Genomic DNA, 27126 nt, shown 5'->3' with positions numbered 1-27126 from the left:
GAACCTGTACTGTACTACGTCGGGGGTTACCGGCGAGCGCGTGCATGGCTCCCCTCAGCAGAGCGTTCTCGGTCCGAGACCCCCTGACGGGGGCGTGCTTCACAACTGGCCAGGGTCCCGGGTTGCCACACCTTCGCGGCTACTGTTCCTGTCCTGCAGCAGCCCGACCCAGCGCTCCTCTCTGAAGGCGGCTGGGAAATCTGAGAAACGTATTGAGCGCCTGCTGTGTGCCTCTCACTCTGTGTTTCTCAGTATGCAAATAGTTGGAATGACCAGCAAGACATAGTACCAGACAAGAAAAAGCTTTTAGACTTTACAGCCTGAGACCACAAGGGACAGTCTTTAGACAAGGTGAGGTTTTTTGACTTTTTGTAACAACGGATTTTAGTGACTGCGCATCAGAGGAACTGTGGGGCATATCACCAAATAAAGGGAAAGATAAGAGTATTACAGTATTGGGGGGCAAGTGGGCTTTAGGTGATATGAAAAATGTTAGAAGATGGGGGAACCGTTTTAAAGCCAGGGAAGGGGTAGGAGTGACATCTTTTCTCTTACCCTATCTTGTGTTCTTGCTTCTGAACCTGCTAACTCAGGCTTCTAACCTCTCCAGGTTGGGATGCCTGGGAGAGAGGACAGGAAAGTATTTGGTTGAGACTTCTGTGAGCTGAATGTTGGTGCTCTTTGGACTTGGTAAACTGTTAAAGTTGGCCTATTTCCCTCACAGGTACTTTTGTCAGGTTCTTCAAAGGCCCCTCTCCCCCTCATAATTAAAAACCTTGACCCAGGCTGCTCTATTCAGGCTGTTGCTCACTCCTTCCCCAGCTGTATGGAATCCAGTGATACATTAAGCATCTTCTCTACTTACGTTTGTTCAGATCCAAGATAATCCACTGGTTCACTTGACCCAGAGGCCCATATCTGATCCACAGGTGTTACCGGTCAGGTTTCCTGGGAAGCCAACCCTGAGATGGAGACAGCCATGCAAGACGTTTATGAGGGAGTGTCGTTGGGATCAACACCTATGGAAAGGAAGGGAAAGAAGCACGTTTGCACAGCAGCGGAAGTTGAGGTTTGCTGCAATCTCAGTGGAGGCATCAGTCAGTCCTCAGAGAGTTCTCAAGCTGGAATGACCCTACGGAGTTGTCCTAAATTGGGGTGCAGGGCTTGGATTTTACACCCTCATGCCAACCAGTCATCAGCTAGATCTCTCCAGACAAAGCATTCCCCGTGGGGACTCACGGTTGAGGGCTCTCCACCGGCACCACTTCCTGTGGCTGGAGGAACAAGTTTTCAGTCATCACATCAACCACAGTAGGAAAACACAATCTTTTCCCTGAAGAACTCTGGGAATGTAGGCCAATTCTCCATCAAAGTAGCTGGTCATTCTTTCTCTTATCCTTTAGATTTTCATCAGGAGGGAATCAGACACCAGGCCATTACGGTTCTTCAAACTCCAGGAAACATATATTGAGTCTTCAGATTGTCTCCAGAGATTAAGGGAATCATTCCTACCATTCCCAGTACCTCTCCCTTTTAAAGTCCCTTCTGATCTCTAACTTCCAATCCTTGTACCCTCAGTATGGATCAGTGTTTCAAGGATCATTCACTAGGTTTCTGACCACCTCCTCTGAAAAATTCTGCATCTTAATCCTGCACCTTCTTTGGAATGTAGCTCAGTTGAAGACTTCCATTATTATGCTTGCATATAAAATAAGCCCTCACCCATCCCCTCTAAACCAGTAACAAACTGCACTAAACTTCCCACAGCTTGTGGAGTGAATTCAGATTCTGCGTCCTGGTACTGAGTGCCCCAAGCAAGGGGTCTCTTTCCTCACTTCTCATCTATCCAGTAACATCCTTCTACCCACTTCACTCCAGCCTAGTCGGGCTGATTTTCTTCTCCTCATACCAATAGGGTTTCTGTTTCCTTTCAGTACTGTCTGCAAACCTCCATGTCTTTCAACATCTACCTTATTTCCCTCAGAAACTTGCCCTGGGTAATTCTACCTTTTTAGTTGATCACATCAGTAGTTTCAGTTTAGTAATCCTTGCCTCCCACGTGCAAAATACTGTACTTAACTTTTCCTGACCTTATCCTCCATTCATTGTGTCTATCAATCTTGGTTTCTTGGTGTTTTTGTTATTGTTATTATGCCATTTGTTGCTTAGATTCATCCCAGCAACCTTTATTGAGCTCCTGCTGCGAACATAATGTAGTACAAATGACTGATGACCAAAGAGATGTTAAACGTGGCCGAGTTCTCAAAAAGCATGCAAATTGTCTCTGCTTTCCTTAATAACCTTTAAATAGTTTCTGCAGATCCAAGTTTGCTGAGATCATGGAGACTTTTCCTTTCCCTATATAGTAATTCCTGCCTGCCTTTCTCATCAAGGACACTGCATGCATAATGGCCTTGGATAACTGTTGGTTAATGCCTAAGCCACCTAACTGGGTGAACCCAGACCGAGGGCTAGCAGATACTCAGCATAATAGTGTGGTTGGTTTTCAACGTATTTCTTAATTGTAAAACACCACAGAATTTAGTCTAATGTTTAGTCTAATTTCCAACATCATAGTTTTTTTTTCTCTTCCTTATGCTGAATTTAACCCACAGACCTCAGTTTGGAATTTGAAAGGATAACTTTGGGGGTGCCTGGGTAGCTCAGTTGGTTAAGTATCCCACTTTGTCTGTGGTCATGATCTCACTGCTCATAAGTTCAAACCGCATATTGGGTTCTGCACTGACAGTTGGGAGCCTGAAACCTGCTTTGGATTCTGTGTCCCCTCTCTCTCTGCCCCTCCCCCACTCACTCTCTCTGTCTCCAAAAACATATAAACATTAAAAAATTTTTAAATAATTTAAGAAAGTATAACTTTGAATACAAAAGTATGGTGAGGAATAAAGTCTCTGGCAAATAGCTTAGGACTAATGAAAGATGGCTACAAATTTTTTAATTACTCCTTTCATTGTAAAGTGAAGTTTATGATGAGGACAGGCTATATATATAATTTGTGGGACCCAGTGTAAAATGAAAATGTGATGCCCTTTGTTCAAAACTTATAAAGAATCTCAAGAAGGCAACAGAGCATTAAACCACGAGCACAGGGCCCTTTTGCGTTGAGCACTTGGGCTTCCTCACGGGTTGCACATCCATGACTCCAGCCTGTTTATGACTCCTCCCTTTGAATTTGGTTGGGCCCTCTGACTGCTTTAACCAGTAGACTACGGCAGAAATGATACTGTGCCAGTTTCTGAGTCCAGGACTTACGAGATGGCAGCTTCCACTTCCTGTGTCTTGGAACAGTCTGTCTGGGAGACTTCAGCCACTATGTAAGGAAACCTGCCACCTCACGTGAGACTGCCAGACTGGAAAGGTTATGTGTGGACACTCCAGGCAACAATCATGGAAACTGAGGCCATCTTGGACTCTCCGGACCAGCCTATTTGCTAGCTGGATACCACTAAGTAACTTTAGTTAACACCACAGGGAGAACAGAAGAATCACTCAGATGATCTCTACCCAAATTCCTGACCCAACAAAACCATGAGGTATAATAAAATTGTTGTTAGTTTAAGCCACTGAATTTAGGGTAGTTTCTTCTCATATCTGGGACAAAAATGTTGCCACATTTGGTCAAAGGAGCTTGTAAAACTAATGCTACCACCTTTTTAAAAAATGCGATTTGTAGAATAAATAGCATTTGTGGCGGTTAGTGTGTATTTGGTTCTCAGACTATGAATTTCAGACACTTGTTAAAAGTTAAGATCCACCGAATTCTAATTTCTGAGACTGAGCTTGCAAATTTGCATGTTTCATTAGCTCTCAGATGACACATATGCACTTTAAGATCTCAGAAGCAGTGAAATTGCATAAAAATTGTGGCTAGGGGTGACCTAATTCCTTGCTACTCAGAGTGTGGTCTAGGGACAGCAGCAGCAGCATCACTTAAAGCTTGTTAGGAGCCAGAGTCTCTGGTGCCATCACAGATGTACTGAATCACGTTCTGCGGAGTAAGAAGATCCCCAGGTGATTCATAGATACTTTAACATTTGAGACACACTACTGTAGAACAATGATTCTTAACATTGGTTGCACATCACAGTCATTTGGAGAACTTAAAATACTGCTGCCGGGGCGTCTCCTAAGAACAATTAGATCAAAGTCTCCAGGGGTGGGCATCTGGCCATCATTATTTTTGAAAAGCTCCTCAGAGGATTTTAATCAGCCGTCAAGGGGGAAAACCAATGGCTTCATCCCCCACTGTCTTATTATTTCCAACATGTGTGCAATCCCCCTTGGTAACCATCTTGGCATATGTTTGCACGCATCCAGCTTCCTATTGAAGCCTTCTTTCCTTTAATCTCAGTTCATGAGTGCACATATGATCTTGACCATGTTAATAGTATTGTGCTTCACTTTTAGAAATAGTCATGGCATCACAAACGGTCACTATGTCCCCCTCAAAAATCTGATTGGAAATGCTGCATGGCGTAATGGTGCTTGGAGAGAAAGCAATGTTATAGAAGGAAGGGATTCTAATTTTCATTAAAACTGCCAATCTTCAGGACACCTCAGTGGCTCAGTCAGTTGAGCATCTGACTTTGGCTAGAGTCATGATCTCACAGTTTGTGAGTTCAAGCCCCAGGTCAGGCTCTGTGCTGACAGCTTAGGGTCTGGAGCCTGCTCCAGATTCTCGCTCTCGCTCGCTCTCTCTCTCTCTCTCTCTCTCTCTCTCTCTCTCTGCCCCTCCCTGACTCATGTTGTCTTTCAATAATAAATACATGTTAAAAAAATTATAAAGAAAAAACTGCCAATCTTCTCCCAGGCCATTTAGTCCCGCTCTTATAACAAATGAATTCTGATTCCTAAAGTCCCTTGCTATAAAGTCTATATGTATGACTCTGATTTCAGAAATTGATAAACAATGGGGAACATCTCATCTGATTAAGCATGTGTGATTTAACATATATACCATTAGGGGGCAGTATAACTCAGGAAAAGTTTGGCCGATAATTTGTATATATAAAAAAGAATCCTCCTATGAAAATAACATTTTATTTTTTTATTATTTACTTATTTATTTTGAAGATAGCATTTTAAAGAATTCAGTCCAAGTGTTGTTTTCAGTTGTGATCATCTACATTGCCTTACTTAATTCCCATCACAATTAATCCCACTTATTTGGAAATTAATCCTAAAACAGACGAGAGCATGGTTTGGCAAAATTTTTTCTATAAAGGACCAAACGGTAAATATTTTACTCTCTGTGGGCCATTTGATCCCTGTTTCAATTACTCAACTGCCATTATGGCATGAAAACAGCCATACACAGACCTAAGAGAATGGGCATGTCTGCATTCCAATTCCACCTGGTTCACAAAAACAGATGGCAGGGCACATTTGACTTGAGGGCTGTAGTTTGCTGACCCCAGAACTAGAGGGGCGATTTTCAAACCCGGATAATTATCAGAAGTATCTCGGGATCTTGTTAAAAATGTGGAGTCCTGAACCCCACATCAAATCTACTGAATCAAAATATCTGTGGAACAGGCCATGTAATCTACATTTTTTAAGTCCCATGTGACCCTGCAGCAAATACTAATGTAACCATTAGGCCAAAATAAAGTTAACTGCCTTTTTTGGGGAGAGTTTTAAGGTCCTCCTTAGCATTTTATAATATTTTTAGTATCTGAATACCTCTGTTGTAAAAGATACAAATATAGAGTTTAGGCTTAGATTATCTGACAGGTACAGTCAAAATGCATCAGTGAAGATCTCATTTCTATGTAAATGCTTGCATTGTGCCCATGGTTTGGGGGTTATTTTGTACCACAGCACATGTCAGCCCATCCTGACAGGTAGAGGGTCAGACTGAATTAGTTTGAACAGGGAAGGGGAGGAGACTGAAGAAAATGGAAAAAGGAGAAAGAAGAGTTTAGTGAGATGGTGGAATGTTGTGCAGGATCTCCCCAAAACATCCTAAATTTTCAATAAATTTACAAAAATGTTTGCTGTGATTGAATTTTTATTTTTACTTTATTTTTTTAATGTTTATTTATCTTAGAGAGACAGACAGACAGACAGCCAGAGTGTGAACAGGGGAGGGGCAGAGAGAGGGAGACATGGAATCCAAAGCAGCACAGAGCCAGACACGGGGCTTGAACTCACAAACTACGAGATCATGACCTGAGCCTAAGTTGGAGGCTTAACTGACTGAGCCACCCAGACACCCCTGATTGTTTCTTAAAAAGAGATTGGGGAAGGGGAGGAGTACAAAGGTGAAACAAAGGCAACTGAGATGTAGTGGGCAGGGAAGTTGGGTAAGAATATTTTATGTATGGAGTATCCATTCTTCATGATGTGTGTTCTCTGAAGATAGGGTTGCCCTGGGCTTTTTACCTTGGACTAAGTAAATATACAGGTATGTAGAAAGACATGCTCTAAAAATAGTTGCAAGGGGTTTTCTTAAGAATATGATAGCAAATATACTTACTAGTGGTCCTAAACCAGACCACACATTTTGGACACTTTTTTTTTTTGCAAATAAAGCAGTTCCATTTTTCCAGAGCAGAAGCAGCCTTGCAGGTGCAGGAAGCCATTTATTTCTTGCTTGCTGAAAAATGTGCCTTTGTTTCTCAAGTTCAGAGTTGTTCTTACCCCTCCTTCCACTCACATTCAGCTCTAAAGTTGAATATAACCTTTTTTTTTTTTTTGAAGTTGATAAAACCTTATTTTTTTAATGGAACCACCCATTTCGAATCTGGCAGCCAATGTCCACTTCAGACTGTCATTAGTGACTGTCACTTCTTACCCACACCCATGACCCACGTGGCAGGAAGCAGGCAAGGAGCCAGATTTAATCAGCTCCCACAAAGGAGAAATGAAGTGTTTTCTGTACTGTGTAAATCTGAAAAAGGATGTACCTTTTCTGACTTAAATCAGACGCTGAGGAGAGTCAGCTGAGATCTATAGTTGTAAGAAGTATGTGGATGAAAACAGCAGGTTTTAACTTTCAGAGTTTAAAATATAGAAGAGTTTATCTTTTATATGAGATTTATTCATGGTTATAAAATTTTACTAACTCATAATACTGATGGGAGTGTTTGTATTTGAGTGATAGCCTCAATCTATAAGTGAGTTGTGTTCCAGTGATTAATAATCTGATATTTAGAATTTGAAGCATTTTTTTTCTCAAGAGATAACATTAGACAAGGTGGTTATTGTTTCATCTTAGCAGACAGAATACCATTTATGATAAGTGCAGAATAAAAATAATTCAGATGCCATTGTAACATGTATTCTGTAGAGCCATGCTTTCAGCATAGTAGCTCAGATTATCTAAGAATACATCCATCTTTGCATTGTGAAATCTTAGATGTCACCTCTGCTCATATTTGTGGCCTGATGGTCGCCATGAAGAAGATAACTACAGAAAGAAATAATAAAGAGTAGAGTGGAAATAAATGAAATGGAGTGGAAAAACAATAGAAAAGATCACCAAAATGAATGGCTGTCTGGTGTTTGAAAAGATAAATAACATTGAGAAACCTTTAGCTGGACTTGAGAAAAAAGGAAGACTCAAAGAAAACATAGAGAAACAGCCCTTTGACGTTGGTCTTGGAAGTGATTTTTTTGGATGCGACACCAAAATCACAAGCAACAAAATAAAAAATAAACAAAATGGCAAGCATCAAATTAAAAAGCTCTGTACAATAAAAACAAAACAAAACAAAACCAACAAAATGAAAAGGCAAACAGGGGCCTGGGTGACTCAGTCAGTTAAGCATCTGACTCTTGATTTTGGCTCAGACCGTCATCTCAGTTTGTGAGATTAGCCCTGAGTTGGGCTCTGCACTGCTCGCTCTCTCGCTCTCTCTCCCTCTTTCCTTCTCTCCCTCTCTCCCTCTCCTCCCCTCACTTGTGCATGCTCTTTCTCTCTCAAATATATAAATAAACACCCAAGGGAATGAGAGAAAATATTTACAAACTGTATGTCTGATAAGGGGTTAGTATCCAGAATATATAAGGAACTAAATATATGTACATGGAACTTATACAAGTCAATAGCAAAAGAATCAAATAATCCTCTTTTAAAATGGGCAAAGGACCTGAATGAGTCATTTTCTAATAACATACAAATGGTCAATAGGTACACCAAAAAATATTCAATACCACCAGTCACAGAGACATGCAATGAGCTATCACCTCATACTTGTTAGAATAGCTGTTACCATGAAGATAAGAGGTAATAGGTATTGGCAAAGGTAGGGAGAAAAGGGAAACCTTTTACCCCACTGTTGGTGGCACTATGGAAAATGGTATGGAGTTTCCTCAAAAAATTAATGTAAGTACCAGCAATCCCACTTGTGGGTATATATCTGCCACGAAATGAAATCACCATCTTGAAGAAATATTCTGCACCTTGTGTTCCTTGCAGTGTTATTCGTAATAGCCACAACAACCTAAATGGATGGATGCTGATGGATGAATGAATAAAGAAGCTGGTGCACATACACAGTGGAAGACTATGCAGCCTTAAAAAGGAAGTCCTGCCACTTATGACAACACAGACGAACCTGAGGGCATTATACTATGTGAAATAACCTAGACACAGAAAGACAAATACTGCATAATCTCATATGTGGAATCTAAAAAAGTTGCATTCATAGAAGCAGAGAGTAGAATGGTGGCTATAAGGGGTAGGGAGGGAGAGATATTGGTCAACAGGAACAAACTGTCAGTTATAAGATGAGTAAATTCTGGGGATCTGATGTATAGCATGTAGAGCACTGTGACTCTGGTTAAGAATATTGTATGTTTGAAATTTTCTAAGAGAGCAGATTTAATTGTTCTTACCATACACACAAAAATGGTAACTACCTGAGGTAATGGGTGTGTTAACTAACCTTCTTGTAGTAGTCATTTCACAATATATACATATATCAAATCATCACATTGTACACCTTAAACTTACACAGTTGTCAGTTATATTTCAATAAATCTGGGGTGGGGGAGAGATTCCTCTATATACTCATCCACATAACTAGAGAAAAAAGAAAAAAAAAGATAATTTCTAAGTATCAGAAGGATAACAATTTGGAGAAGCTGAAGCTCCCTACAGTGAGAGTATAAATTAACATAAGCACTTAGGGAAATTGTTCATAGTATCTCTTAAAACTGCATATACTACCTATCCTAGTCCAAAGCATAATCCTTACAGAAATGCACCAAAGCCACGTTCAAGAATGTGAAGAGAATAATTACTCATGACTATCCAAGTTCCCATCAACTGTAAAATGGACAAATATATGGTGGTATATGGTCACAAAGAATACTACCCAATAATGAAATGAATTCTGTCAATGGCAGTAACATGGTTACATTCCTCAAATGTTGGAAAAAAGAAGCAGACACAAAAGAGATGATGTTTAATGATGTCATTTATAGTACGTTCCAAAGCAGGCAAAAGTAGTTGACGATGAGAGGGTACAGTAGTTTCCTTTGGTGAGAGAGAGAGACCGACAGACAGGCAGACAGACTGCAGGCTTCTCCGATGCTGGTTCTGTTCTATCGTCAATCTTTTCTTTGACCTGGGAGGCAATAACATGAGTTACTCACTTTATAAAAGTTAGCCAAGATTTACACTTAAGATTTGTGTACCATTCTGTATATCTTCTATATTGTAATAAAGAAAATTCACTCTTAAAAAGAAAAAAGAGGCCACCTACAGCCACAGATCAATGTGGGCACATTGTGTTGGTCTGAAACAGATGCTCCAGCAGGGAGGGGACCTGGAAGAGGGGAGAGGGAACAAGTTGTTCTATAGTTTCCATTGTTTACATTCTAGCAAGATCGTGTGCAAATTATTTAACTTCTCACACTTTCATTTCCTCATACGAAAATGAAGATGATATGGGGCGCCTGGGTGGCTCAGTTGGTTAAATGTCTGAGTTTGGCTCCGGTCATGATCTCCTGGTCTGAGGGTTTGAGCCCTGCATCAAGCTTTATGCTGACAGCTCAGAACCTGGAGCCTGCTTTGGATTCTGTGTCTCACTTTCTCTGCCCCTTCCTGCTTGTGCTCTGTGTCCCTTGCTCTCAAAAATAAATCAACATAATTTTTTTTTGAAAATGAATATGATAGAAATTCACTTCATAGCAGCTGTGGACAGCCAAGTAAGTAGTCTAGAAGTGTTGGAATAGATTATATTTTGTACATCAGAGATCCAGAAACACACTACCTAATTTATCTTAATTCTATTGTCTAAGTAACTTAGTAGGGTTGCCCTAAAGGAAATTTGGCAAACCTGACGATATATTTCGTTCTCTGAAGGCTTTTGGATTGACAGACCAAGACTTGGGCTCTCTGTGACAGAGGAAACACTGGCATGTGTGCATCCTTACACACACATCACCACTGTACTAAAAACAGTATCTCTTGACTGCTTTTGTGGCTGTTCTATTTTGAGCCAATCAAATCATTCCAAGAAGATAGTCTGTTAGATTTTGAGGTCAAGAAGCAGGAAATGCCAGACTTCTTTTCAGCAACATCTGAGTTGCCTTCCATATACCAGTTTTTCAGATGACATCAGATTTACAAATCAAATTGAACCAAACCAAACCAAAATCCATAAAACACATTCTCCTGAAGATGGCAGAAAGTGTTGTTTTTCATGGTAGAGGAAACAAACCAGAAGAGAATACAATTTTGGTCTTGACACATCATTATCTGGTAGCACAAAATTACAGGGAATAGCAAATAAGGAATAGTTTGCCTAATCGTTTTTAATTACCTGTAATTAATGTTTTCTCCACTCCCATTGGACTCACGGAGTTTCCCCAAAACTGCATTTTAGGCTTTCCTTCCACTGTATTTGGGTTTTGAGGGGCCCCATCTTCAGCTACAAGGTCAGCTGCATTCTGTGTACAAGTGACATTTAAATCCACCCTCCCACCCTTGAACTCCTCTCTGTCCATTTTTGCATAACCTCTTGTCAAGTGTACTTCCGCAGAATGCTTATTTGCAATTCAAATTGTACCTGGGGAAAGCCCATCTTCTAATCTTTTCCAGCGAAGGGTAGTAGCCACAGTCTTTTATTCTTACACCAGTTAATCTTCAAATCAGGCAATTCAGTAACATTTGTGACCTACCAGTAAGGTCTCACCACCTTCACAAAGCCAGTTATGCAAATTTACATGATTCTCAGTCACTAGGAAGTTTCCAGAAATTCAGGTTCACTGCCCTTGCCTTACCCTACGCATCCTACAGGTTAATTTTGATCCTTGGTGGTTATCCATAATTTCCCTTTAGAATAGTTTAAAAATACCACATAAGAAGAAACTTCAGATTCACATAAAATCCATTCTTGTCTTTCTCCAGTATATACTGTTCATTACTTAGGATTCTTCACTTTTTCATTAGAGGATTTTAGATTTTTGTGGCATCTTTTTCATCTTTGTAGTTTTAGAGCCATAATAATATTGCGCAGAATAATGGAGCTATGTTTTCACCATAGTACTCCCTCTAGCATTAGTCTTTTCCAGTTAATCCCTGAGACTTTCCCAAGCTTTGGCTTAGTGAAAGGAATAATAGGAGCTAGTGAGCCATGCCATTTTCTAGCAGTGTGACTTTTGACAAGTTACTTTACCTCTCTGAACCTTTTTTCTGTTAGTCTTTATGTTTTTATCTTAATAATACAATGAAGTTGCTTCATAGACTGGCTATAAGAATTAAATTTGGTTTTACAGTGGTAACCAAGCTTTATCTAGCATGCTCCCTTGCTCAGTCAGTGGTAGCTCCTTTCTCCTTCACCTCTTCACCTCCCTTGCATCTGGGAATTAAATGAACCAATTTCCGAAAAGAATTAAAGTGCTGAAGTTCAGACAGAAGTAGGTTCTGACATATGCATCATTAATAAAAAACAACAAACATGTAATTGTCACTTCTGTGCAGTTCATTTATAGAGAAGACATAGCTATGTGGAATACCACCCAAACACCATAAATACGAAAGGAGGAAAGGGGCATCCCCAAAAGTCCTTGCACTTTCCATGGCCAACATTCACCTGACTCATAGAAAAGCATCTAAAGTCTCTATGAAGATCCTATGTATTATTATGTTGGATATTGATTTCCAATTTTATTTTGTTTTATTTTACTATTTATTTTTTTTAAATTCACATCCAAGCTAGTTAGCATATAGTACAATGATGATTTCAGGAGAAGATTCTAGTGATTCATCCCCTGTGTACACCATGTAGTGTTCATCCCAACAAGTGTCTTCCTTAGTGCTTCTTACCCATTTAGCCTGTCCCCCCACCCACAACCTCTCCAGCAACCCTCTGCCTTTTCTCTATATTTAAGAGTCTCTTATGTTTCATCCCCCTCCCTGTTTTTATATTATTTTTGCTTCCCTTCCCTTATGTTCATCTGTTTTTATCTTAAATTCCACATATGATGAAGTCATATGATACTGGTTTCTGTCTGACTAATTTCACTTAGTGTAATACCCTCTAGTTTCATCCATGTTGTTGAAAATGGATATAAGATTTCATTCTTCTTGATTGCCAAGTGATAATCCATTGTATATATAACCATATCTTCTTTATCCATTCATCTGTCAAAGGACATATGGGCTCTTTCCATACTTTGGCTATTGTCAATAGTGCTGCTATAAACACAGGGGTGCATATGCCCTTCAAAACACCACACCTGTATCCTTCGGATAAATACCTAGTAGTGCAATTGCTGGGTCATAGTTCTATTTTTAACTGTTTGAGGAACCTCCATAATGTTTTCCAGAGGGGCTGCACCAGTTTGCATTCCCACCAGTACTGCAAAAGAGATCCTCTTCCTCCGCATCCTTGCCAACATCTGTTGCCTGAGTTGTTCATTTTAGCTATTCTGACTGGTGTGAGGTGGTGTCTCTGTGTGGTTTTAATTTGTATTTCCCTGATGATGAGTGATGTTGAGCAGTTTTTCCTGTGTCTATAAGCCATCTGGATGTCTTCTTTGGAAGAGAGTCTATTCATATCCTTTGCCCATTTCTCTACTGGATTGTTTGTTTTGTGGTGTTGAGTTTGATAAGTTTGATAAGATTTTGGATACTAACCCTTTATCTGATATGTCATTTGCAGATTTCTTCTCCCATTCTGTTGGTTGCCATATTCATTTTTGCTGATTGTTTCCTTCTCTGTGCAGAAGCTTTTTATTTTGATGAGGTCCCAATAGTTCGTTTTTGCTTATGTTTCCCTTGCCTCTGGAGACATGTTGAGTAAGAAATTGCTGTGGTCAAGGTCAAATAGGTTGTTGCCTGCTTTATCCTCTAAAATTTTGATGGCTTCCTGTCTTACATTTAGCTCTTTCATCCATTTTGAGTTTATTTTTGTGTACGGTGTAAGAAAGTGGTCCAGGTTCATTTTTCTGCATATCACTGTCCAGTTTTCTCACACCATTTGCTGAAGAGACCGTCTTTATTCCATTGGATGTTCTTTCCTGCTTTGTCAAAGATTAGTTGGCTATACATTTTTGGGTCCATTTCTGGGTTCTCTCTTCTGTTCCGTTAATCTATGTGTCTTTCTTGTGCCAGTACCATACTGTCTTGATGATTACAGCTTTGTAATTTTCTTTTTAAAATTTTTCAAATGTTTTTTATTTATTTTTGGGAGACAGAGAGAGACAGCATGAGCAGGGGAGGGTCAGAGAGAGCGGGAGATACAGAATCTGAAAATAAGCTCCAGGCTCTGAGCTAGCTGTCAGCACAGAGCCCAACACAGGGCTCAAACCCACAAATTGTGAGATCATGACCTGAGCCAATGTCGGACGCTTTAACCGACTGAGCCACCCAGGCGCTCCTGTAATTTTCTTTTTAAGGATTACTTTGGCTATTTAGATCTTTTCTGGTTCCACACATATTTTAGGATTAAAAAAAATTTTTTTAATGTTTTATTTATTTTTGATACAGAGAGAGACAGAGCATGAGAGGGGGAGGGGTAGAGAGAGGAGACTCAGAACCGGAAGCAGGCTCCAGGCTCTGAGCTAGCTGTCAGCACAGAGCCTGATGCGGGCTCGAACCCACAAACGTGAGATCTGACCTGAGCCGAAGTCGGAGGCTTAACCAACTGAGCCACCCAGGCACCCCGGATTTTTTTTGTTATAGCTCAGTGAAGAACACTGGTGTTATTTTTATATGAATTTCATTGAATATGTAGATTTCTTTGGGTAGTAGTCACATTTTTAACAGTATTTGTTCTTCCAATCTGTGAGCATGAAGTGTTTTTCCACTTTTTTGTGTGTCTTCAGTTTCTTTCATAAGCTTTCTATAGCTTTCAGTGTATAGACTTTTCACCTCTTTGGTTAGGTTTATTCCTAGGTATTTTATGGTTTTGGTGCAATCATAAATGGGATCAATTCATTGATTTCTCTTTCTGATGCTTCATTATTGGTGTATAGAAGTGCAACTGATTTCTGTACATTGGTTTTATCTCCTGAGACTTTGCTAAATTCATGGATCAGTTCTAGCAGTTTTTTTGGTGGAGACTTTGGGTTTTCCACATGGAGTATTATGTCATCTGTGAAGAGTGAAAGTTTGACTTCCTCCTTACCGATTTGGATGCCTTTTATTTCTTTGCACTGTCTGGTTGCTGAGGCTAGGACTTCCACCACTATATTGAATAACAGTTGTGAGAGTGGACATCCCTGTTGTCTTCCTGAAGTTAAGGGGAAAGCTCTCAGTTTTCACCCATTGATGAAGATATTGACAGTGGGTCTTTCATACATGGCTTTATAATCTTGAGGTATGATCCTTCTACCCCTACTTTCTTAGGGTTTTTAATCAAGAAAGAAAGAATGCTATATTTTGTCAAATGCCTTCTCTGCATCTCTCAGGAGGATCATGTGGGTTTTATCCTTTCTTTTATTAATGTGATGTATCACATCAGTTGACTTATGGATATTGACAGCTCTGCATCCCCGCCCACTAGATTGTGGTGAATAATTCTTTTAATGTATTGTTGGATCTGGTTTGTTAGTTTCTTGTTGGGAATTTGTGCATCCATTCTCATCAGGGGAATTGGCCTGTAGTTTTCCTTTTTAGTGGAGTCTTTATTTGATTTTAGAATCAAGGTAATGCTGGCCTCACAGAATGAGTTTGGAAGTTTTCCTTCCATTGCTATTTTTTGGAACAGCTTAAAATTTTTTTTAACATTTATTCGTTTTTGAGACAGAGAGCATGAGTGGGGGAATGGTAGAGAGAGAGGGAGACACAGCATCCAAAGCAGGCTCTGGGCTCTGAGCTGTCAGCACAGAGCTAGACGTGAGAATCAAACCCACAAACCGCGAGATCATGACCTGAGCTGAAGTCAGGCACTTAACCAACTGAGCCACCCAAGCACCCTGGAACAGCTTTAAAAGAATAGCTGTTAACTCTTCTTTTAATGTTTGGTAGAGGGGCACCTGAGTGGCTCAGTCGGTTAAGCGTCCAACTTTGGCTCAGTCATGATCTCATGGTTTGTGAGTTTGAGGCTCACATCGGGCTCTGTGCTGACAGCTCAGAGCCTGGAGCCTGCTTTGGATTCTGTGTCTCTCCTCTCTGTTCCTCTCCTGCTCACTCTCTCTCTTTCTCAAAAATAAGTAAATATTTAAATTTTTTTTTTTAATAAATGGTAGAATTCCCCTGGAAAGCCATCCAGCCCTGGACTCTTGTTTGTTGGGAGATTTTTTATTACTGATTCAATTTCTTTACTGGCTATGGGTCTGTTCAAATTTTATATTTCTTCTCGTTTCAGTTTTGGTAGTATATATGTTTCTAGGAATTTTTCCATTTCTTCCAGATTACCCAATTTATTGGCATATAATTATTTGCTCATAATGTTCTCTTATTGTTTGTATTCTGCAGTGTTGTTTGTGATCACTTCTCTTTCATTCTTGATTTTATTTAGTTGGGTCCTTTCCTTTTTCTTTTTGATCAATCTGGCTAGAGGTTTATCAGTTTTGTTACTTCTTTCAAAGAACTAGCTCCTGGTTTCATTGATCTGTTCTGTTTTTCTTGATTTTGATAGCATTGCTTTCTGCTCTAATCTTTATTATCTTCCCACCTTCTTCTTTTGGGTTTTATTTGCTGTTATTTTTCCAGGTCTTTAAGGTGTAAGGTTAGGTTGTATATTTCAGACTTTTCTTCCTTCTTTAAGAAGGCCTGGATTGCTATATACTTCCCTCTTATGACAACCTTTGTTGCATCCCAGAAGTTTTGGGCTGTCGTATTTTCATTTTCATTGGCTTCCTATACTTTTTAATTTCCTCTTGAATTTCTTGGTTAACCCATTCATTCTTTAGTAGGATGTTCTTTAATCTTTAATTATTTGTCATCTCTCCATATTATTTCTTGTGGTTGATTTTGAGTTTTATAGTGTTGTGGTCTGAAAATATGCAAGGTATCATCTTGATCTTTTTGTACTTGTTGAGGGCTAATTTGTGTCCCAGGATTGATCTATTCTGGAGAATGTTCCATATACACTAGAGAAGAATGTGCATTCTGCCTCTTTAGGATGAAATGTTCTGAATATATTTGTTAAGTCTATTTGGTCCAGTGTGTCACTCAAAGCCATTGTTTCCTGGTCAATTTTCTACTTAGAACATCTATCCATTGCTGTACATCGGGTATAGAAGTCCTCTACTACTATGGTATTATTATCAATGAGTTTCCTTATGCTTGTGATTGATGCTTTCACATTGCGGTGAATATTTACAATTGTTAGCTCTTTTGATGGCTAGACCCCATAATTATAACATAATACCTTTCTTCATCTTTTGTTACAGTCTTTATTTTAAAATCTAGTTGTCTGATAGAAGTATGGCTACATCAGCTTTCTTTTGGTGACCATTAGCATGATAGATAGTTCTTCATCCCCTTACTTTTAATCTGTAGGTGTCTTTAGGTCAAAAATGGGTCTTTTGTAAGCAGCATAGAGATGGGTCTTGTTTTCTTAACCATTCTGATATACTACTTTTTTTTACTGGAGTGTTTAGTCCCTTGACATTTAGAGTAAGTACAGAAAGATATGAATTTAGTGCAATTTTGTTACCTGTAGAGTTGGAGTTTCTGGTGATGTTCTCTGGTCCTTTTCAGTCTTTGTTAGTTTTGGTCTCTTGTTTTGTTGTGTCTTTTCTCCACTCAGAGTCCCCCTTAAAATTTCTTGCAGGTTTGGTTTGGTGGACATGAACTCCTTTAGTTTTTGTTTGTCTGGGAAACTATTTATCTCTCCTTGTATTTTGAATGACAGCCTTGCTGGATAAAGAATTCTTGGCTGCATATTTTTCTGATTCAGCACATTGAATATATCCTGTCGCTCCTTTTTGGCCTGCCAAGTTTCTGTGGATAGGTCTGCTAATAACATGATCTGTCTTCCTTAATAGGTTAAGGACTTTTTTCCCCCTTGCTTCTTTCATAATTCTTTCCTTGTCAATGTATTTTGTGAATTTGAATATAATAGGCCAGTGTTTGTTGAATCTAGTGGGATGGTCAGTCTTGGCTGAATCTAATGGAAATTATCTATGCTTCTTGGATTTTGATGTCCGTGGTCTTTCCCAGCTTAGGAAAGTTTTCTGCTATAATTTGCTCACATAAGCCTCTAACTTTTTTTCTCTCTTTTCATCTTCTGGGACTCTTATCATTTGTATGTTATTACTTTTTAATAAATCATGAATTCTCTATGTCTTGTATCATGCTCTTTTGCCTCTTTTTTTTTGATTCATTCAAAAGGTACTAAAAATTTATGAATTAGGAAAAATGTGTAATAAAATAGAATAAAAGGAAATAAAGTGAAATAGAATAAAAAAATTTTTTAAACATAGTAAAAAATTTTACAAAAAGAAATAACAATTTAAAGAAAGAAGAAAAAAAACCAAATAGTTACACCAGCAAACAAAATGAAACCTGAGTGAAGTTACATCCAGTTTCCCTTAGAACTCAAACTATGAAGCACTCTAGTCCATACACTAAGCAGGAGAAGAGACTTGTGCTTGTCTTCTAGGGGATGTCCTTGGAGGGTGCAATTGGGTGGGGCTTGGTGTAACGGCCTGAGTTCTCCAGTAGGTGGCGCCGCTTAGCTTACTGAGGTGGATCAGTGTGGCACACATGGGTGTGCACATGTATGCGTGTGTACAGGAGAGGTGGAAATGGCTTCTCCCAGCTTCCTAGTCTCTGGCACAGGAACTTTGCACTCTCACCAACCCACAATCAAGCACCCCTCCTTTGTCTCAGGCTTCTGTCTACTCTCTGCCTCTACTCTGTGTCCATGCCATTGGCCTGCCAGTAGGCACCTTCCTCCAGAGTTTCATCTCAGATGGGGCTGTGCTTCAAAACCCCTCCCTTCAGAGAACCCTGTGGCTTGGACCCATGCCAACCCTTTGGTGGAGGGTCTCACTGAGCAGCGGTGGGGTGCCAGCTTGTCCCAGAAAGCATTCATGTGATTGCACAGTGGCAGAGGTTCAGAGATTATGGCAAATCAACACACGATGCTAAGTTTCACCATACTCTGGTGTCTTAGTCCCAATACCAGCAAAATGTGGGTTCTCTCTGGGGTCCGCTGGGACCTTTGCCTGTGTGGAGGCTGTATGGCCTCTACCAAATACTCTCCAAACAGGGGATCACCTTCTCCCCGTGTGGCACACAGACACCACCGATCCTGCTGCCTACCTCAGGTGATTCACCCTGCCACCCCACCAGAACACCACCAGGCACTGAGCTCCAGGACATCTGACCCTGTGCTCTACTGTTTATAGAATCCTAATGGTATTGAAACCCTCTCTCATTTCTGTCAGTGTTTTGGGGGAACAGATTTCTTGTTCAGTCTCATATGATGTTTTCACTCCTTTTCTTTCTCTCCAACTATTTTCAAGGGAGTGCTTTTCCTTTCACTCTCCCAGTAGACCACACTCTCACCCCATTTTCTCTGCCTTCTCTGTAAAAATAGCTCCCTACTCTCCACGGCTTTTCTCTCCCTCAGTTCACCTCTCTGTAGTGCGTACCTGCTGAGTTCTGTGGCTCAAGTTATGCAGATTGTTGTGTTAATCCTCCAATCTATTTCCCAGGTGTGCAAAATGGATTGGAGCTGATCTAGCTGCATTACAGGGATGAGACAAACAGAGCTTATATGCTGCTCTGCCGTGCTGTCTACGCCCCCTTGTAGTCCCTGAGAGCATTGCAGGGTGGTATAATAATCAGTGTCCACAACGGTTCCCTCATTGTCAGTAAAATCATATATTATGTTGGTTTTTGTTAGTTTAAGTACACTGGAAAGTGTGTAATAATTTTTTAAAAATTTCTGTGCTAAGGAGTTAATATATCTTCTTAAAAAATATATTGGTGGCCCTTCATCAAGAAATTTCAATTATCTTGAAATTTTTTTTCATGTTATAATAGTAACAACATTTTAGGTTGAGCCTAGGTGGCTCAGTTGGTTAAGACTCTGACTTTAGCTCAGGTCATGATCTCATGGTTCATGGGTTCAAGCCCTGTTTCAACCTCTGTGGTGACAGCTCAGAACCTGGAGCCTGCTTTGGATTCTGTGTCTCCCTCTCTGCTTCTCCCCTGCTCATGCGCATGCTCTCTCTCTCTCTCTCTCTCTCTCAACATAAATAATACTTATAAAAATAATACCAACATTTAATTTTATTGTTTTGTGTTTTTCTTCTTCTTAACTAACATTTTTTATTTATTTTTTTTAATGTTTTAATTTATTTTTTATAAATTTGTTACTTTTTAAAATATTTATTTTCAGAGAGAGAGTGAGAGCAGGGGAGGGACAGAGAGACAAGGAGAGAGAGAATCCCAAGAAGGCTCCATGCTGTCAGCACAGACCCTGATGTGGGCTGGATCTCACAAACCAAGAGATCATGACCTGAGCTGAAACCAAGAGCTGGATGCTCAATTGAGTGAGCCACCCAGGTGCCCCCTTTATTTATTTACTTTGAGAGAGAGAAAAGGAGAGAGAGAATGAGCAGGGAAGGGAAAGAGAGCAAGGGAGACAGAGAGAGACAGTGAGAGCGAGAGCGAGAGAGAGAGAGAGAAATTCCAAGCAGGCTCCACACTGATAGAGCAGATCCCCATGTGGGGCTCGAACCCATGAATGGTGAGATCATGACCTGAGCCCAAATCAAGAGTCAGATGCTTAAGTGACTGAACCATTCACCCAGGTGCCCCATTAACCAACATTTTATTTTAAATAACTGTATTCGTGTAATATAAGGAATACACAGTTTGAGAGTTCTACTGATATCTATTTCTTGCTCCACTCTCTCTGAAACTGTTTTTTGATAAGATTTTCATTCTTGGTAAGTGGAAAGATTTAAACATTATTCGTTTGCATAAGCAAAGATCATAGACCCTAATTTTATAATTTTTGGGGGGTGTTTGTGAAGAATTTCTTTATTTTTTTAAAATTTTTTAAATGTTTGTTTATTTTTGAGAGACAGAGACAGATCAAGAGACACAGAATCTGAGGCAGGCTCCAGGCTCTGAGCTGTCAGCACAGAGCCTGACACGGGGCTCAAACTCATGAACCATGAGATAATGACCTGAGTTGAAGTCAGCCGCTCAACCAACTGAGCCACCCAGGCAGCCCTGAAGAATTTAAGATGTTTCCCTATTTAGATCGGACATGTGTCTTGGGTAGCTTGGAGAAATATTCAGGAGATAAGCCTCTTACGAAAATGACAAATTTTCTGAGCTATTTTTTTCCCACCTTAGTGTATTCTCTTTGTGATTCTAAACCGGTGGTTTATTATAAAAGGATATAACTCAAGAATACCCATATGACAGAGATGCAAAAAGCAAGGTAGGTGGGAAGCGATGCAGTTTCTGTGCCTTTGCTAGACACACCACTCTCCCCAAATCTCCACGTGTTCACCAACTCCGAAGCTCCTGATTATTTGAAATTTTATAACTGGAACATCTATGATGTCAGTTAGCTCTATGCATGTCTGTGTGTGTGTGCACATGCATGCATACAAACACATAATTCTCCATAAAATATTTTGTTATAAGGTAATATATTCATGTAAAGACATCTCTGAATTCTATAGGAGGTGGAATTTCTAAGAGTACAAAAAATTTTAATTCTATTATGGCCTCACCAAACGTTGCTGCAGTAAGATCTCGAGAGACAAAACCAAATCTATCAAATACTATTTCCTTGGATTTTGAACAAACATCTTTTGAGTAAAGTAGATCCTTCTTCAATAAAATTTCAGGCTTCCCATCGTCTCCTAAAAAGTGATTTTGTCACTTGTCCCTCTACATTAAATTATACTGAATGTTTCAGCCTCTTAGAGTAAATTGGCTTCCCTAGAACTACCTGTGTTTTTGAAATTTCTTTCCATAGAAGTAATTTTTCTGGGTAATTTTTCTTTAGTAACTTCATAGATTTAAATACAATAGATTCAGAAGCCACATAAAAGTCGACAATATTTTTTCGTCAATACTCATGACTTAATTAAATTTTTTTTCCTCTTAGTTTTCTTTTTTTCCATCAAAATAAACCAAAAACTCATATCCAGCAGATGCTGGAGTTCTACTTCTATTTAAAAGGGGAAATATATACCTATCATACCTTTATTTAGATTAATCAAGTACTATATTTTAAACTTACTCCATCTTTCCATATGAGCTTGTTAGATGTACATTTATGTCTTAATCTTTTAGTGGTCACTCTAAACCTTTCAGCATGTATTGTTGGTTATTAGAGTTTATCATGAAATACAACTTTGACAATACAATGATTTGAAAACTTACACTTCATTTACTCTTCTTCAACTTTTGTGTTTTAGATATACATTTTATTTTTATATTTATTTAAAATCCTCTGAACTATTTTTATTTAGCATTTTTATTCACATTTAGGCTACATTTACCCTTTCTCTTGCTTGCGTTCCTTGCTACATTCTTTTCTTCTGTCTGGGGTCATTTTTATTCACTTAAAAAACTCCCTTTAGTGTTTTCTTTTAGGGAAAGTCTGCTGGTGACAGATTTCTCCATTTTTGTTTGTCTCAAAACATCTTTATTTCATTATCTTTTCTGAAGGATATTTTTATTGATTATATTTTATATAATTTATTGAGTATACTCTATAAGATGATAGGCTGAAAGCTTTTTCTGTCAGCATCTTAAATGTGTCATTCCACTTATTTCTATTTTCATTGCATAGTTTGAGTCAACTATAAGACTCATTGCTGAGCCTTTGAAGATAATGTCCACCCCTGTCTGCCCCACATGGCTGATTTTTTATTTTCCCTTTATTTTTCATTTTCAGCAGTTTGGCTATGATTTTTTTGCATACTGCATGGGATTTTAGAGTTTCTTGAGACTGAATCTTAATGTTGATCATTTTTACAAATTCCCAGTCAGTCATTCTTTGATTCAAATATTGTTTGTTTACCAAATCTCTCTCTCTCTTTCTCTCTCGTTATTCTGGTTCTTTGATTAAATGTATACTTGACCTTTTGACCTTATCTTATATATCTCTTATATGTTTTTTGCATTTTCCATTTTTTAAAATTCTCCTTGTTCTTCAGTCATTCAGACTGAACACTGTTTTAGTGAACACTTTTAATGATCTTCACAAATGATGAATTTAATCTGCCTTTAGAATCATCTATTAAGTCTCATATTTATTCATTTAGTTGCTTATTTATACTAGAATCTTAATTTAATTCTTTCAGGCAGAGTCCAGTCTTTTCATAAAAGGACTCCAAATTGTCATCTATTTTCTTGAACCTATTAGTCTCCTAGAAAACCCACTAGACCAAAAGACTTTAGTAGGAAATAAGTCTCCTGAAGGATGACTTCTGTCCTGACCTATTGAATCTCATTTCTACAAGTGGGAACACTAAACACAAAATAGAAAGTTAAAAAGCAATGAGAATTATATATAACCAAAAGAGAGGATGACCTGCATTTATGACATAAAATGGTTATAGTATTTAAATGCTGAATAAAACTTTAGTGATAATGTCAGCAAAACACCCCATAGTGCCTAATGTCTTGCATCTAATGAACATTCAGTAAGTCTGTATAATAAATGTATTCTCTGGATGAGTACATCAAACCCAGATCACCTGCCCAGGAAATGTTATACAAGCATGGCTAAAATGGAGCCATGTCAGGAGAATGTAACAGAATTGTCATCCATATAAAGTATCTTCTGTTGTCACATGTTTCTTTGTTTATTAGACTTTTTATTATAAAATTTTAAAACATACACACAGTAACTGGAATGGTTTAATATATGCAAAGTAATAAATCCTATGAAAATATCATCAAAGTTCAAAATTGTTCAACATTCTAATTATTTTTTTGTATAATCATTATTTCATTGGCTTATCTACTCACCAACACTCAATTTATAATTTTTTCACAAAACTTTGAGTTGAATTTATAAACATTGAAAAGAGAAATCTAACTGTGCAATGTTGGCAAGTAGATCCACTCATGTAACTGATTGTTATGGATTGAATTGTGTGTCCTTAAGATTTGATCTGAAGCCCTAACCCCCAGTATAACTGTATTTGGACATAAGTCCCATGAGGAGGTAGTAAAGGTTAAGTGAGATTATCAGGGTGAGGCCTAAATCTGATAGGGCGTCTTTATACAATAAGAGGAAGAGACAGAGATCTATCTTTGCACACAAAAAGGAAGGGCCATGTGAGCACACAGCCAGATGGTAGCCACCTACAAGCCAATAGAAGAGGCTTTAGAATGAAACCTAACTGGCCAGCACCTTGATCTTGAACTTCAGTCCCCAGAACTGTGAGAAATACATTTCTGTTTTTTAAGCCTCCCAATCTATGGTATTTTCTCATAGCAGCCCTAGCAGACCAACACACACCCCAGAATGACAGAGAACATTCTTATCTAACCAGAAAATTTCTTCACCTCTCTTTCCAGACTATCCCTGATGTTCTTCTTCCTACTGTTGAGACAACCACTCTTTTGATTTTTTAATATTAATTTAATTTTACTTTTTTTATTTTAGAGAGAGAAAGTATAAGCAGAGGAGAGAGAAACAAGCAGGCTCCATGCTTAGCATGGAGCCTGATGTAGGGCACAATTCCATGGCCCTGGGATCATGACCTGAGCCGAAATCAAAAGTTTGACACTCAACTGACTGAGCCACCCAGGTGCCCCAGCTGGTTTTTTTTTTGAGAGAGACAGAGACAGTGTAAGTAGGGGAGGGACAGAAGAGGAGGGAGACAAAGAATCCCAAGAGAATCTCATGAGATCATCACCTGAGCCGAAACCAAGAGATGGATGCTTAACCAACTGAACCACCCCAGTGCCCCTTGATTTTTTTAACCTTATGTTTATTTTGGCTGCTTAAGAAAGTCATATAAATGAAATAATTCAGAATGTTGTCTTTTGGGGCTTTGGGGCTCAATATTATGTCTGCGAGACTCACCCATGTTGTGTGAATGTATACTCCATTCCTTTTCATTGTTCAGTAGGATTTAATTGCATGCATATGTCACAGTTTATCTGTTCTCATGATGATGAACATTTGAGTTGATTCCAGTTTTTGGCTATTGTAAATAGAGCTGCTGTGTGCATTCTTGTACAAGCCTTTTTATGGACATAAGTTTTGATTTTTGTCAGATAAATGCCTAGGCGGCGAATCTCTGAGTTAAAGGTAAGTGTGTGTTTAACTTCATAAGAAACTGCCAAATCTTTTCCCAAAGTGGTTGGTGTCATTTTATATTCCTATTAGGGAATCTTTGTCCACACTTGGTATTTCCAGTCTTTTTAATTTTAGCCATTCTAGTGGATGTATAGGGGTATCTAATCGGTATTCTTGTTTACACATCCCTAATGATTAATGATGTGGAACGCTTTGTTATATACTCACTGGCCATTTGTATATTTTCCTTTGTGAAGTATCTGCTGTGTATTTGCCTATTTTTTAATCATTTACTATTATTATTTTGTTGTCATAATTCATTATATGCTCTAGATATAAGTTCTTTATCAATGATAGGGTTTGCAGTTATTTGCCTATGTTTTTCTTAATATTACCTTTTGATGAGCACAAGTTTTAAATTTTAATGAAGTCTAATTCATCAACATTTTCTTGCACTTTCTGCATTCTGCCTAAGAAATCTCTGTCCCCTCTCGGGTTGCGAAAATATTCTCCTATGTTGTTTCCTTGAAAGACTTTATGGTTTTATTTTTATGTTGTGGTCTATGATCTATCTTTTTGTAGGTCTTATTTATTTCTTTATATTTTAGTTGCTATACAGTGCAATATTGGTTTCAGGAGTAGAATTCAGTGGCTTGTCACTTACACACAACACCCAGTGCTTATCACAACAAGTGCCCTCCTTACTACCCATCCCCCATCTAGCCCCTCTGCCATTCGCCTCCCTCCATCAGGTCTCAGTTTGTTCTCTATTGTTTAGTCTCTTGTGGTTTGTTTCCCTTTCTTCTCTTTTTTCTTAAACTTTAACACACTTGAGGTCACACTGTGTATTTACCTTTTAACTTGCCCCCTTCCCTGTATTTCATCAACTTTTTCATAGATCATTGAAAATACTTTATGAATAATGGTAGGGGCGATATCATTTTCTATTTTGTGGGTGTTCCATAATTTATTTAACTACTTATGTTTGAATATTTAGGTTGTTCTCTCTCTTTTTCTGTTATGAATAATATTTATTTTCCTGTTATAAATAATATAATTCCCCTTCTAGAAAGGCACCCAGAAAAAATATATGCAAAAAGCCCATATATGTGTGCATTTTGGGTAATCCTTTCCTGGGTGCCTTTCTAGAAGGGCAATTATGGGGCCCAGCAGTATAGAATATCTTGGAGACTCTTAAATCACATTATATTCTCGAATTGCTTTCTGGGGAAAGAATGTGACAACTTAAATCCCCTCCAGCAGCACCGAGGAAAGCTATCTCACTAGCCTCTCACTGAGTACTATAAATCTTTTCCTTTCACATGTTAAGGAAGATAGTTCTTCCAGTGTCAATTTGTATTTTTTTTTATTAATGAGTTTGAACTTTTAAAACATTTTTAAGTCTTTTTGTTTTAATTCCAGTATAGTTAATGTACAGTGTTATATTACTTTCAGGTACACAATATAGTGATTTGTCAATTCTATATATACATTGCTCAGTGCTCATTGTGATAAGTGTACTCTTTAAATGAGTTTGAACATTGGGTAGAGGGAGGGGCTAAATGGGTGATGGGCATCAAGGAGGGCACTTTTTGGGATGAGCACTGGGTGTTACAAGTAAGTGATGAATCACTAAATTCTACTTTTGAAACCATTATGACACTATATGTTCACTAACTTGGATTTAAATTTCTAAAAACCCAGTAAAAATAGATTTATTAAACTTGTTTTCCTTATTTTTGAAGTTAATTCATATTCTATGCTCACTTAGTGATGACTTCCTTATAGGACCCCTATCTTTATTTCCTATCAGTTTGTTCTAGAAATGTATGTATTAAACTTATGAGTCTTTTATTTTACTGTATGCTCATATTGTTGTCAGTTTTTACTTGTGAATTTTGTTTATGATTTTTGATATCGTTAGTGATTCTAGCCAAAATTTGTGTCAGTACTATAAACCTATTTAGGAATATACCAATTAAAAAATTTCAGGGGTGCCTGGGGGGATCAGTCAGTTGGGTGTCCAACTTTGGCTCAGGTCATAGTCTCACAGTTCATGAGTTCAAGCCCCTCATCAGCTCTGTGCTGACAGCTCAGAGCCTGGAACCTGCTTTAGATTGCTGTGTCTCCAGCTCTCTCTCTGCTCCTCCCCCACTTGCACTCTGTCTCTCTCTGTCTCTCTCTCTCTCTCAAAAATAAATAAACATTAAAAAATTTAAAAAAATTCAGAGGCAAGGGTAAGGTAGTAGGAATGAGCTAAGCAAGATGACTTTCACTGGGGTGGCAGAGTAAGGATTTTCATATTTGACAAGCTCAGAACTTATTAGGTATTCATGAATAGGTCCCATGTTTATCCTTCGCTTGTTTCTCCATGTATAAAATACAGCTAACACCACATACCTTATGGATTAATACTAAAAATTTATGTGAGCTCTGGCTGATTGCATAGGATAGTTAA

The 27126-nt window shown here is 38.6% G+C and overlaps 1 long non-coding RNA gene across 1 annotated transcript in view; it reads left to right on the top strand.

Moving 5' to 3' along the window:
• The first annotated feature begins 37 nt into the window (after positions 1-37).
• Positions 38-27126, top strand: part of LOC115292840 — an 82404-nt gene continuing 55315 nt past the window's right edge. The window contains exon 1 of the long non-coding RNA XR_003909165.1: positions 38-351. This is a non-coding gene — a long non-coding RNA (uncharacterized LOC115292840). The remainder of the gene's footprint in view (positions 352-27126) is intronic.

Source organism: Suricata suricatta, chromosome 5 (assembly GCF_006229205.1).
Source record: "Suricata suricatta isolate VVHF042 chromosome 5, meerkat_22Aug2017_6uvM2_HiC, whole genome shotgun sequence".
Classification (NCBI taxonomy): domain Eukaryota; kingdom Metazoa; phylum Chordata; class Mammalia; order Carnivora; family Herpestidae; genus Suricata; species Suricata suricatta.
This window is presented reverse-complemented; position numbering and strand designations above follow the sequence as displayed.